The sequence below is a fragment of the Dipodomys spectabilis genome, unplaced genomic scaffold (genome assembly GCF_019054845.1).
Source record: "Dipodomys spectabilis isolate Male_0828 unplaced genomic scaffold, ASM1905484v1 ptg000409l, whole genome shotgun sequence".
Taxonomy (NCBI): Eukaryota; Metazoa; Chordata; class Mammalia; order Rodentia; family Heteromyidae; genus Dipodomys; species Dipodomys spectabilis.
The window spans coordinates 905497-920131 of record NW_024871086.1 but is presented as its reverse complement, the minus strand read 5'-3'; the positions used below and the strand labels follow the sequence as shown (position 1 = coordinate 920131).

General features: G+C 35.5%; 1 pseudogene; it reads left to right on the top strand.

Annotated features, from left to right (window-relative positions):
• The first annotated feature begins 2224 nt into the window (after positions 1-2224).
• On the top strand, positions 2225-2321 carry LOC122096984 (annotated as a pseudogene).
• The last annotated feature ends 12314 nt before the right edge of the window (positions 2322-14635 follow it).

Below are 14635 nucleotides of genomic sequence, written 5' to 3'. Positions count from 1 at the left end.
ATGATGAAATTTAGTAGCTCACGTTTGGGTTTGAAATTTAGGAGGCTAACCTATTTAACACATTTCTGGAAGGCCCTTACTGAAAAACACAAATTGTGGGTGGTACTATTTCTACACTTTAATGAATGGTTGAACGTGTTTGGCATTAGTGCTGTGTAAATAATTCAACTCTATTGTAACTTGCTCCCTACACTTAAAAAACTTGTAATGTCACTAAGTATCATCAACTTGTAAAATGTCATTTTGACGAATGTGATTTTAAAAAGTTTATTTGAAAAGGAATACACTTTCAGAAGATTAAATGTAGATTATCATTGGTTTGAGAGTGACATTTTTATACCACAGAACCATGTTGTACTGAAGTCCCAGTGTTTTGAAGCACTCCTTAGTGCTTCAAATATTTTTCTGAATTACATTTGACCTCTAAGTCAAGTTTTCCGGGCTTTGGTAGACCAATTATGGATCTATCCTTCAAGGAACTATTTTTTGGCCCACTTATGTTGGAATAAAATCTTTCATTAATCATAGGGGAGGGGTATTAAAAAAAATCTTATGACACTTTGTGAACTTGTTCACTCATATGGGCTGGTCATCTATAAGTTGAATGTTTTAATTACAGTACTTTCTCTCAAATTTTGTTATTTCATTCTTCATTTTAAGTTGCCTTGCATTCCACAATTGCTTACTGCTAATTCCTGCATCTCAAGGAATTGGGGCCCTGAAATATAGGAAATGAGAAATTGAGATTGGTCTTCAATTACTATGTGCTGACATGTTGCATGGGCCTTGGTGAGAAGTCTTGCCCCTGTTATCTGATGATGCAGGTAACTGGGACCTGGGATCCTAGGACCTATGGGGACTGCAGAAGGATAATGTTTTTTTAGACATCTTAGCAAAATTTGGGTATAATCGATAGGAATGCTTCCGAAATATGGAGAAAAACAGTTTGGGACAAGAGAGTTAAAACAATAAACAGAGCAGCAGAGTAAAATGCATTATAGATTAGAGGAAAGCATTGTTTTTTTACCATGTGGATTCAGAAGACCAAGAACAGTTAGAATGTATCACAAGTTTATACTAAAGACATTGCATTGATACTTTTTATATTCTAATATATATTTTAAACCTAATTATTTATATTCCAATTCTATTTATTGGAATAAATAAATATCAATTTATTTGTCAAATTATCAACTAATTCTAGTAAGTTTTACTGTGTGAAATATAAAATCAGCACATATAAATATAAAATATATAATTATATATAATATAATTAAAAGGCACAGGTTTGCATTGTTCTGTTGTAGTTACTGTATCAAACGCTACTCTGTTTTAAAGTATTATTCCATTATCTCTACCTTAGTGTTTGATAGAGTTAGACCTAAAGCTTTACCATTTGTAGATTTACAGCATGGAGGCAAGAGGAAACACTGTGATTAAAACAGTATCAATTTAATGCCTAATAACGAGGAGAAACATATGGACTTCTCCTGCAACTATGAAAATATTTGGTGATAAAAAGGCAGTAGTGTAAGTTCCTGCCTGGTTGGATGGTAGACAGGCCAGGACATTAAGTAATCATGCATATGAACAATTTTTTCACCTTCTTGGCTTTAGCTACTTTTGAAATGGAAGATATAATAAACAATTATATTTTGATAAAATACCTTCTAGTCTGAACAGTTCTGTTTGAACTGTTCATCTCTCTATGATCCCTTGTAACCAAGATTAGTTTTGTTCTAGTAAGACAATCTATGCTGTCAGGGTAAGATATTCTGGTTGGTCTGTTCCCACATGGAAGAAGGGTAAAGGCTCAGGTAGACATTTGTGCCAGTAACATCTCATTTGGGAAAATATCAGCTGAAGAAGTTTAGAAGTAGCTCTTAAGCAACGCTTACTTTGAATCCATTAGGTCCACATAGCTAACACAGTTGGATAAATAAGTACTTGAAAAAGCCATCACCTTTGGACCTATCTATAAATAATTGAGAGTACGATCAAATTCCAAATAAAAAGACTTAAGATAGTCATTGACAAAAAAATTTGCAAATGTGAGCAATTGATTGATCAATATAATTTTTTTCGACTATTCACAGAATTTTAGGGAACTAAGATCGATAGCATTGTTAGGAACAATACGGTTTCCTTGTTACAAGTAGGCACGCATAGATATAGGCTTGTATAAAGATTGCATCATTAACTACTTAAATTTAGAGGATACTACATGCTTCAGCAGCACGAATACTCAAATTACAATGCAGAGATTAACATGACACTTGCACAAGGATAACATGAAAATTTGAGAAGTATTCATATGTTTCATTCTTCAGATGCAAGAAATGAAAAATAGTTATTAAAACAAAATTACAACTGTAACAATACACGTAATTCATATAATTAAATTTAGTTTGACATCAGTGTATTAAATATTCACCTCAGAAAGGCGTTTACATGGCATAAACTTTACAAAACTTTTCAAATTAGACAACATTGTCATTTTATCTCAAAGAAAAATAATATTAAGACCTAGAAAAAAAGGAATCAAACTGTTTCTATATGGAATGCAATCAGAAAGGACACATTAATGAACCTAAATATTATAAAATAATGTAGAATTCAAAGTATATCTAGGAGAAAATAAAATAAATTATGAACATTATGCAAACATAGAATATTTTAAAACATACTTTTTCAGACAAGCACCAGAAATATTTTAGTTTCTGTACTACTCATTTCAACAGGTAAGTTAAAATTTTTTCTGATTAAAAAATCACAAACTCTGAAGAAATCATTATACATGTATACAAAAACTACTGAATACATTTTGACATCCAATGCAGGCAATTCACTTGGAAGAATTCTTCGGATCCATGAATTTTTACAGTAAAATATTGGTGTTGCCAGGCACATGTGGCTTATGCCTATAATGCTAGCTACACAAGAGGCTGAGATCTGAGGATCATGGTTCCAAGGCAGCCTGGGAAGGAAAGTCTGTGGTACTCTTATCTCCAATAAACCACTAGAAAACTGGAAGTGGAGCTGAGGCTCAAGTAGTAGAGCGCTCACCTTGAGCTGAAGAGCACAGAGATAGCTCCCAGGCCCAGAGTTCAAGCCCTATGACAGACCAAAATAAAATATATTGCTCTTATTTGGATTGTGAAAATATTTTGTAGGGACACAAAAGGTCGACTTGCATTTTTGAAATTTAAGAAACTTAACCCGACCATTAGGACATAGGTGAACAATTTGTACAGCCTTCCACAACTTCATAGAGGTAGTGATACATACTTATCCTTTTGGCAATATCAAATGCAATTTTTTTCTATGTTGTTCTCCAGGCCTGGTTTTATATAATGGTTCAACAGAAGGAGATCAAGCGTATCTTTGCTAGCTCAATTCTCAGCAGCAAGATGTAAGGGGGACAAGAGGCCTTTATTTGGACATTGGTATCTGCATCATGATGAAGTAATAAAGAAGTCACTCTGGTATTATTCCACGTATATGCACTGTGCAGGGGTGTCCATCTATCTACAGTTATTGCATGTGCCGCTTGAGACACCAACTCACTGACAATGTCTAATTGTCCACTGTACGCTTCTCGATGAAGATGGGTATACTCATCGTCATCCCTACTATTCACATGAGTGGCCTTTTGGGAAAGAAGTCTCCGCACTGTAGTAAGCCGAATATTTTTGGCAGCCCAATGAAGAAATTTGCTTGGATCCTTCTCCATTTTTTTTCTTGCAATTGATATCATTCCTTATTTTTTCATCTTGTTCTTCATATTCCTAAGAATTGCCTAACCAGAAACTTTGAGTGCCAGTGAGAATGAGGTGTCCATGCATTTTCCTAATATTTCACATTGGTTGAACTGGTCAGAAATATCCAGTGAATTTTCTGCAACTGTTTATTCACCATTTATTTTCCCTTTTTCCAATTTTACTATTCGAAATTATTCTAACTGGAGAGTAGGGAATTGATGGAGAGCAGAGGAAAGATGTTCCTCCGTATTCAAATGTACACACTGAAAATGAGGACCAGTGATGTGTTCATGTGCAGCTTATTCTAGGAATGAGAAATTAGGAAATAACGCCTTCTATATAAATGATTTGGGAAATGGCAGAGCAAAAACTGAAATGATGCAACCAAAAATATGAAAGCAAAATAAATTAGGATAATTATGGAGCAATCATATTATCTATGAGAACCAAGAAAGGGAGAGAGAGACAGATGATGTGCAATGACCTAGCTAGCCACAAAATCCATGCCTCTGATCAATTTATAGAGCAAACAAAATTTTATTTTTTAAAAAAGATGGGAATAGAATTTATGTATTTACTTGAAATTAGTAAATACATTTATAGTAGCCTACATAAAGAGACATAACTTTGACCAAATTACAGACAATTAACTAATTCCTTGATAATTCTAGCAACAGATCTGACTGAAATCAGGTGAATCACACTTTTCCTGTATAATGAAGAAATAGTAAGGTAGTAAAGCAGCTAGAGAAGGCAGGGAGATTGTATCTGTGACAAAACTTTGTGGAAATTGGTATTGAGGATTTCTTACTGGTGATCCACTTGCACTGAAAGCATGATTCTGAACTATTGATTTCTGATTCTGAATTATTGATTTGATCATTATATTCTCCAAGAAGAAAAATGAGAATTGATAGTTAAGGACTACTAATACATTTTGACCTTCTCACTAAGCACTTTCAATTATTGAAATCACATGAAGACAATAGACAGGTCTACTTTTTAGATGAAAGCAAGTGTCTTTAAAAAAAAAACAAGGAATATGTGTAGTCATGCAAAGGCCTTCTATTTTACCAATGCCTCATACATTTTTCTAATGTTGGGTAACAATAAATAATGGATCTATTAGAAAGCTCTTAAGTTCTATAGTGAGTTCTCTTACACTATAATATGATATTTTTTGTGTATGGTCTTAAGAATAATTTACATTACTAAATGTAATGTAAATTGAATTTCTGACAGGACAGTATCATCACTGTACATCTTGCTTCTATACTCTCAGTTTTAAATTACTATTTAAGTATGTGCATTAGATAACTATAGAGGAAAAAGTAGAAGCCACACTGATGTCTTATGTCTTTAGTAGTAGTTAATCAGAAAGATGAAATCTGAGGATTGTGGTTTGAAAGCAGACCAAGAAAAAAAAAGTCCATTAGATTCTGATTTGAAAGTAACCAGAAAAAGCTAGAAATGGAGCTATGGTACAAGCAGTAAAATGCTAGCCTTGAGAAAACTGAAACAAAAAATAAATTCTGGGACAAAGCCAGGCCCTGAGTTCAAGCCCTAGTATTAGCACCAAACGAATTAATAGGTAATCAATTAATTAAAAATAAATTAAGTGGTTACATTTGGAGAGGCAGGTAAAATGTAACATGGGTGGTGATGGTTCATGTATTATTTTGTAATAAGGTATATTATCATTTGTCCTAATCACTAATATTTTATTTGAACTTTTTTGTACAATAAACCCTGAATTTAGCATGCATGTATATGTGTGTGTACATGTGCGAACATGTGTATACATGTGTATGTGTGCGTGTGCTGTGGCAATGTTGCTTGCCAATCTGGACAGGGTGAGGCTGAAAAGAGCTAACTGTGTTGCAATGTTTTATTTATCAGTGTTCTGTCATGTCATTTCAGTGAAACCACCCTTCTATACATATTATTTGTCTACTAAAAAAGTCATCATAATCAAAGCATTTACAGCATTAAGTTAGATAAAGAGACCACTTTCAGCTCTTATTGTATGTGAGGTAAAAAGATACAGACATAATTAGGTACTAATTTATTGCTGTAAGATGATTGTCAGTACAAAATTCATATTTGACCTCTTAAATTGGTTATACTTTTAAGATACACTCATGGAGTGATTTGGACTGACGTGACCAAACAGGTGTTACTCTCTGGTTATTCCTGTGAAACACAAGTTGGATAAACTCTTTCCGGATTTCTGTAGAAAATCACTTTCTTTGCAAGACCATATCTATTCGCACTAAGAGTTAATCAAACCCATATTACGTTTGAATATCCCATCTTATTGGCAAAATAAGTATTGTCGATATGCTTGTTAGATATTCCTTCCAAAAACGAACAAACAAAAAGGATGTTTCATGTCCAGATTGTGTATTCATTTGAAGGTGTATTGTACATGCACAGGGATCTTTACCAATGGCTCTTTTGTGGGAGTAACTATGGCAACTTTGACAAATAAGGCTTTTTGAATATCTTTTCCAATATACATAACATCCCAGAAGAAGTCTTGCAATTTCTGAAAGTCCTTTGAATATTTTAGTATTATTTCAGTTCATTGACTATAGAGCTAAAATTTCTGAAATAAATATTGTTAAGATCTGAAAATGTAAGTGGGCATATAGGCTATTTCATGCATCATTTTATGAAAAACCCAGTTTTTATGAAAGTAAATGGAATAGAATAAAATAATGTAAGTGAATTGGGTAAGCTAATTATTAGTATAACTTTGTTTTCTATTAACAGTCCATTGAATGTACATGATGCAGTTAAATTATTTCCTTTGTGTCTCTGTACTTCAGTTAGTTTTAGAATCTTTATAGTTATGAGTGAATGTTTAGAATAAATAAAGGTCTTTTTAAATGATTAGAATTAACCTTGTGTTATGTGTCCTACTCCCAAGAAAATGAGTTGTTTTTAAGTGTTAAGAGTTTATCATTTTCATTATCATTATCATAGGGAATCATTATCATTATCATAGGGAATTAAAAAATTCAGTAGTATTGATGTCTTTTTAAACCAATTGCATTCACAAGTTGGAGAGTCTTTAATTCATACTTAGGTCTTGGTGCCTATGATTTTTAACCTCTCATTCCTAACATTAATATGTCAGACTGCATTTTTGTGTATACGAAAGGTAAAATATTTATTTGGGGTGAAAAGTGATTTTTATATCAGTCTTTCTTTAATAACATTATAAAATAGTACATTTCTCGCAAAATGTTGGGTATAAAAAGCAATCAAAATACTTCTAATGGTAAACAATTTAGGTGAGCTACAATATGGAAACAATTGCTCCAAAAGACCTGCAGTCTGTTTCCATCAGGAATTGGGCAGGTCATTCTTTCAGTAAGACTGTGTTAACCAGAGATGGGGTCCCCAGGCAGTGCAGTGTTGAGTGAAGGGATAAAATATGATTTCTAGTATTTTGAGCTAGAAATCAAGAATGTTATAGTTTAGCAGTTCCTTTCACCAGGGAGGTATAAATTGATTATGAACTTGGAGTTTTCATATTACAGTTACTTATTTTCTTTTTTTGTTGTTGTTGGTCATGGGGCTTGACCTCTGGGCTTGGGTGTTGTCCCTGGTCTCTACCACTTGGACCACAGTGCCACTTCCAGTTTACTAGTGGTTTATTAGAGATAAGAGTCTCACAGTCTGTCCTGCCCAAGCTGGCTCTGAACCACAATCCGCAGATCTCAGCCTCCTGAGTAGCTAGTATTACAAGCGTGATCCACCGGTGTCCGGCTTAGTTACCTATTTTCTAACAAAGATAAAGTGAAATATTATTAGAGTGTGCACAATAATTTTGAGAAATTTTCCTAGAATTAGTAGACTGAGTGCTGGTATTTAGTTATAAAATAGAATGAGGTTATTTGATATAGTGGGAATGGACCACAGCCTAACACTTACCATGTGTACAATGTTGTACTAGTAATTCCAACTCTGAAGACTTACATATAATCATCTTAGAATTAAAAATAGAAGTAGCTCTACTTTATGGGATTATTGTGAGGATTAAATTAGATACCAAAGGTAAAGTACTTGGAAAAACAATCATAGTTTGATATTTTCTACTTGTTATTTTATCATGTGATATATTCAAATATTTGTACTGTGATTTTTATATTGTGTCTATTTAGGATAGGCAAAGTGATGTGTTGATATTCATTGCGTTGTTCACTTTTCTGTTATTATGAGGATAATACCTGCAAAGAAAATTTCTGAGAAGGAAATTATCATATTGACTCATGGGTTAAGATCAGATGTCTCTATTGTTTTTCATTATATTTTTAGTAAATAGTTGTATGAAGGGTTTTCCATTCAATGAATCAGTTTTTAAGTATGATGGATCTTTACATAAATTTCTCACATCCTTCCAAACCTCACCCCACTTTCATTTTTTCCTAGTTTCATACTATCTGCATTGAATATTATGGCTTCACTCTCTACTTCCATAAGTCTCTTTAATCCTTCCCTTTGACTTCCCCTCACATTTTCCAAGTGATAGTTTCCTGGTATTCATTTTGTTGGATTAAAAGTTCAATTTTATAAGAAATTACACCTTTTAAATACTCCTCTGCAAATAGCATGCTTTGATTAATACTGTTGTTTAACTTGCATAAAATTCTGGCTTCCAAATACGTGTCCTTTGTGTGTCTGGCTCTGACGTCGTTTACTTAACATAATTTTAGATCTATCCATTTGTTTGCAAATGCTGTAACGGTCTTTATAATGGATGGGTGCAATGCAATTGTGTACATGCGCAACACTTTCTCCAACCATCCCTCCACTAAAGGGCGTCTGGGCTGATTCCATAAGTTCTCTATGGTGAATAGCGCAGTAGAGAACATGATTGTGAGATTGATTTTACTGTAACCTTTGGGAAGAATTCACCACTGTTTTTCTGGGAGCAACCCTCTAGCCAATTTTCCAGAATAAGCACATCCCTTCCTTCATCTCCATCACAAGGTTTTTCAAGTTCTCAAAAACACACTACCCCCTACAGGTCTGAATCAGCTAAAACCACACTGTGCCCATATACTTGTTGTTGTTGTTGTTGTTTTCTGTCCGGTCCAGGGGCCTGAACTCCAGGCCTGGGCGCTGGCCCTCAGCTTTTCTGCTCAAGGCTAGCAATCTACCATTGGAGCCACAGCGCCACTTCCAGCTTTCTTCTTTTTGCTTATGTGGTGCTGAGGAATCAAATCCAGGGCCTCATGCATGCAAGGCAAAAGCTCTACCACTGAGCCACTTTCCTAGCCCCGATGTGCCCATATTCTTTTAATACATTTTTCATAATTTTACACATAATTTAGGGAGAATCTTCTATGTACTTTCCTAATGTGGTAATGAGGGATATGACAATAGAGTAAAAGTAAGAGATATGGAATTTAATTAGCTACTATCATATTTAAAATAATTTTCAGCTCTCATAGCATCACTTACTATTATTTTAATCTTTTATTTGATTACTTCACCTATCCCCTAAATTATAGCATGATTTAACTATAAAGGCAAAAATGTGTGGTTTGACTTTGACACTCATGTGTGAGGATGCAAAATATGGGCAAATAAAGGGATTGGAATTAATAGCCATTATCCATTTTGTTAAATGGTTTTCTCAAACTGATTCTCACAATTCATATTTCATTCAACAAGAAACGTGACTATTCCCTATGCTTTGCTCCTCATTAAACTTGTTTCCATGTTATTTCGTAATGAAGGATGATTTCATAAATCTACTGTAGATACAAAAACACATTAAAATATTTCTATATGTATGCATTGATATAAATATACACACATATATTATAAAAGTTATAATGATAAATTTTAACTTCTGTGACTGTACAATTTACTAAATTATTAAAAACATGGACGGCTCAGGCCTGGAATCCTGGTTACTCAGGAGGCTGAGATCTGACGATCTTGGTTTGAAGCCATCCTGGGCAGGAAAGTCCATGAGCCTCTTATCTCCAAACAACCAACAGAAAATCAGAATTGGAACTGTGGCTCAAAGTAGTAGAGTGATAGCCTTGAGAGAAAAGACTCAGAGATATCACCCAGGCTCTTAGTTCAAGAACTAAAATCTACCCCCAAAAAGTATTTAATTTACACCTGTGTAAGTACAGTATTTCTTTCACCCAAATGCACATCCATGCTCATTGCAAGGTAACTCTGTTGTATCTGGAGTACCACATAATATTATCACATAAGTAGAAAGCATTGCAACATGGGTAAACTCTATCTCTCTCATGGATTTTTCTCCACTCAATATTCAAATCTTGCAATTATTCCAATTATTTAAAGTCATAGCTTTTTTTTTAATACCCATAATATTAGAATTTCAATTGAGTGTCTTGTGTCTTCTAAATGGATGTTCTTACCACTTTGGCATGCCCCCAGCCCTAAATTATCCTGATTAACTTTCAGATTGAATCTCGCTTCCTACTTGTGTATGATCGTGGGCTCAGTCTACTTCGTGTTATTCTTCCTGGAATTTAGAATAACAAGTTCCTGGCATTGTGTACAGATCTTTCGGTCCAGTCTGAGCTTTAACCACTATCCTCACCACAGTAGGCTCCCATGTAGTCAGGATATTCATAAGCTTATCATAGCTATTTTTTTTGAGTCCGGTCATGGGGCCTGAAATCTGGGCCTGGGCTCTGTCCCTCAGCTCTTCAGCTCAAGGCTACCACTCTACCACTTGAGCTATAGCACCACTTCCGGCTTTTTTCTTTTTGCTTATGTAGTGCTGAGGAATCGAACCCAGACCTCATGCATGCAAGGCAAGCGCTCTACCACTGAGCCATCTTCCCAGCCCCTATCATAGCTATTTTTAAAAAACCTTTGAATTTCCTGCAGGTTCTTGAGTACTGAGTTAATTTGGGTTTGCTTGGATTGTTTTGTTTCTTTTGAATGTATGTGTTGAGTTGTTCCTCATTTTTCCTTTCGTTTCTTTCACTCAAGTTCTTACCAATAGTGCTGAGAAACCAAATCTTCTTTCTCAAGATAGTCAAGGTAAAAAATACTTATTCCAAAACAATTCCAGTAACATTTAAACACCTTCAGGAATTTCGAGAAGATGGCAGAGGAGAACCTGTTGGCTAAACAAGTTCTCGCAGAGAAAGCAGTTCTAATGTTCCAGTGAACAGTCCTAGGCACACCAAGTTGCATCACAGTACAGAGAGTTTGGCCAGAGAGGGAAAATCCAGGTAAGGAGACAGATGTGAGCATTTTCCGGCAGCCATGGCTGCAGCGGCTATGGCGGCTGTGGTGGCGTCCATAGCCACCATACCTACAACCCAGAGAGTTTGGGACAAATGTGCCAGATGCAGCAGGTGAGCAGATTTTACTCAACACCAACAAGAACTGACAAATAGCAGATACCTTCATCCTGCAGATAGCAAAACATAGGCTACCCGGGAACCAACACTCCCGCGTGAGTACAAAACTGACATTCTCACTGCTTCTCAAAGGAAGCAGAGGAGGGAAGGCCACTTCTCCCCCCAACAGTGGAGATATCCATCTTTGATACAGACAAAGGCCTGGCTAAGCAGCTAGCTCCAACTCAGTCCTTTGATGAAAACAAAAGAGTCATTTAGCGAGTCACAAGTACCTACCCTGACCTGCCATTCTGAACTCCACAACCAGGCAGAGAAAGCTACACCCATGAAGGAGTGGCTTTCTTCACTGGGTAAAAAGAGCAAGAGGCTGCTCCTCTCTACAGCAGCCCTGACAATCAATTGAAACTCAGTAAACATAAACCCTGAGAATGGCTCCAGGCTGGGCTCTGTGAATGTCTCAGAAGCTAGCCCCTCAGGGAAAAGCTACTGTTTTCTGAAAGGCCTCAACTTTTCCCAGAACCCAGCCTTTTCACAGCAACTCCAAACTAGGGGAAACAGCCATCTCCCTCTTTTGTGATACTCAAAGCAGATCTCCCTCCCACTGAACTAGCCTCGGAGGAAGATCACAAACTTCTGGGTAAACCAACAGAATTTTTTCTGCCTGCCCAAACAAACTGACTTAAAAAAACCAATCAAGCCACAGAAAATGAAACACCACAAGCAAACCAGAGACTCCACCAAGAGACTGGTTACTGACACAAGGGAGATACAGGATCTTCCCATCAACACCCCAAAAACAAAATCAAAGAAGTCTTTTTTTATATCTTTTAAAATATTTACTTTTTAATTATAAAAAATTGTTTTTATTAATCTTTTTTTCCTCCTCTTATAACTCTTATTTTAGGTGTATATGTGTGTATGTGTGCTTTTTAAAAAAAATCTCTACTGACCTTTAGGTCTTTTTTGTTCTTTCTTTCTCATTCATTTTACTTTTTCATCTTTTGTTCTTTTGCATGAATTATTTGTTGTTCTGCTTATCCTCATATATACCTGTCATTGATTATAAGACCTTATCCCCCATTGTGTACATACTTAATTCATAAATGTATTCCTCAATTCAAAACTTCTTAGGATTAAATTCCTTAATAGCAGTATTATCTATTTATACCTATACAATATTTGAAGTATTTTTTAATTTATTTTTTTATTGTGAAAATACTGTACAGAGGGGTTAAAATTACATGGGCAAGATAATGAGAACATTACTTATCAAGCATTGTAGCCTTCTCCTTTGTTTCCCCTTCCCATCCCTTCCCAGCCTCCCACTGCCCCCCATCTAATCCCCCCCACCAAAGTTGTAAAGTTCGTTTTCGACATGACAACTTGTACTTCTCATTGTTGCAATGGGTCCACCTGTATCTTATTTAAACGACTTGTTTTTCCTCTTCCCCTCCACAAATAATTATTTTTTAAGTTTTTCAGGTCTCCTTTCTATCCCTCCCTTCCTCTCATCCTATCCCCATTTATCTCTCAATGTCACTTCTTTAAATTTTCATTACTTTTAAGAGTTTCACTTTTTAAATTTAAATATTTGTCTTTCCGTTTTTTTCTTGTCTATTCTTTTAATTTTTTTTCTCTCTCCTTTCATTCTTTCCAATCCATTTCCCTCTTGAGAGTAGGACTTGGTTAATTTCACTCTCCTTTTACCTATCCACATCCCTCTAACCCTATTTTTCCACACCTTTCTCCCTAAACATAATAATTTCTGGTTTGTCAAATTCTTCTTTGCTATTCTTACCCCATTAATACATAGTTGTTTAATGTTGAATAGACTGTATCTCTTGAAATAGATTGTATCTGCAGACTTTTGACTATGCAATTACAGGACTTTGGTTGATGCTTGCCTTAAAATGGTGTTCTAGCACAAAACTAGCATTACTTTCATCCCAAATGGGCAGAACAAGCAAGAAAAACACAAGGAAAAATGGCAAGTCCGGGTATCTCAATTCCCACTCAAGATAATCAGGTGATAGAACAGATAATGAATAATCCAGAGGAGAGTTCCCAAAAAGCTCTACAAACATTACTGGTAAACATGGTGAATGAAATGATTGAAACCCTGCAAAGGACTCAGTATGAGCGTGATAGGGAGAGAGAGGAGGCAAACCAAAGATCAAAACAGGAAGCACATGGGCTTGAGGAAGATACTAAAAGGTTGATACTGGAATTGCGTGAGCAGGCTGAGATCAGACAAAGAGAACTACACAAGTTGCATGAACGTGAGAAATCTAATCAAAGAGTAATACAAGAATTGCAAGAGTGGGATGAGCATAGACAAAGATCAATAGAGGCATTCATGGAATCCATAAACAGACACCTGAACAGAGTCAGGGAGACCACAAAGAGAATGCTGAATGGAGCCCAACAGAAGCAATGGGAGTCCAAGGAAAGCATAACCAATCAACCAAGTGATTTGAAAATAAACACTGAACACAAATTAAGGAACTAAAGAATTTCATACAAGATCTAAAACAAAGCTCCAACAAAGATTTTGAAGCCATAAAAACCGACCAATCAGAAGCAAAAGAAATGAAAAAATGTAGTAGAAAGTCTTGACATTAGGTTAGACCATGCAGAAGATTGAATCTCTGGCATTGAAGACAGCCTAGGTATTATAGAGAAAGAACATACAACTATCCAAGACAAATTCAAGAAATATGATAAATCTATTCAACACTTGGAAGACACCATCAGAAGGTCTTATCTGAGGGAAATGGGTGTAGAGGAACACATAGAGACAGAAGTTAATGGTCTAGAAAATTTGTTTAACAGGATCCCAGCAGAAAACTTCCCAACACGCAAAAAGATAGGCATATTCAGATATAAGAAGCTTTTAGAACTCCAAATAGACCAGACAAGAACAGGACATCCCATCATCACATTATAATCCACATGGGATCAATTCAGATCAAGGAAAAGATCCTTAAAGCTGCCAAGGAGAAAAGATCAGTCACCTATAAAAGAAAACCAATTAGAATCACCTCAGATTTCTCAACAGAGACAATTAAAGCAAGAAGAGCCTGGAATGATGTATGCCATGCCCTAAAGACAAACAACTATCAACCAAGAATAGTGTACCCAGCTAAACTCTCCTTCATACCTGAAGGTAAAATAAAAATCTTCCATAGCAAAGAAAAACAAACAATATATGTCCATCAAATCAGCTCTACAAAAGATACTTAAAGATGTCCTACACATAGAAAACCAACAAGACCTCAATAAAGACCAAGAAACCACACCCAAACAGATTCAAAGAACCATAGGAAGAATGCAGTAGGCGTAGCTCCCAAGAAGGAGGATAAAATGGCAGGAACATCCAAATACCTCTCAGTCTTATCTCTCAATATTAACGGATGTAACTCCCCAATTCTATGAAGCCATCATTACCCTCATACCAAAACCCTCATCAAAGAAAGAGCACTATAGACCCATTTCTTT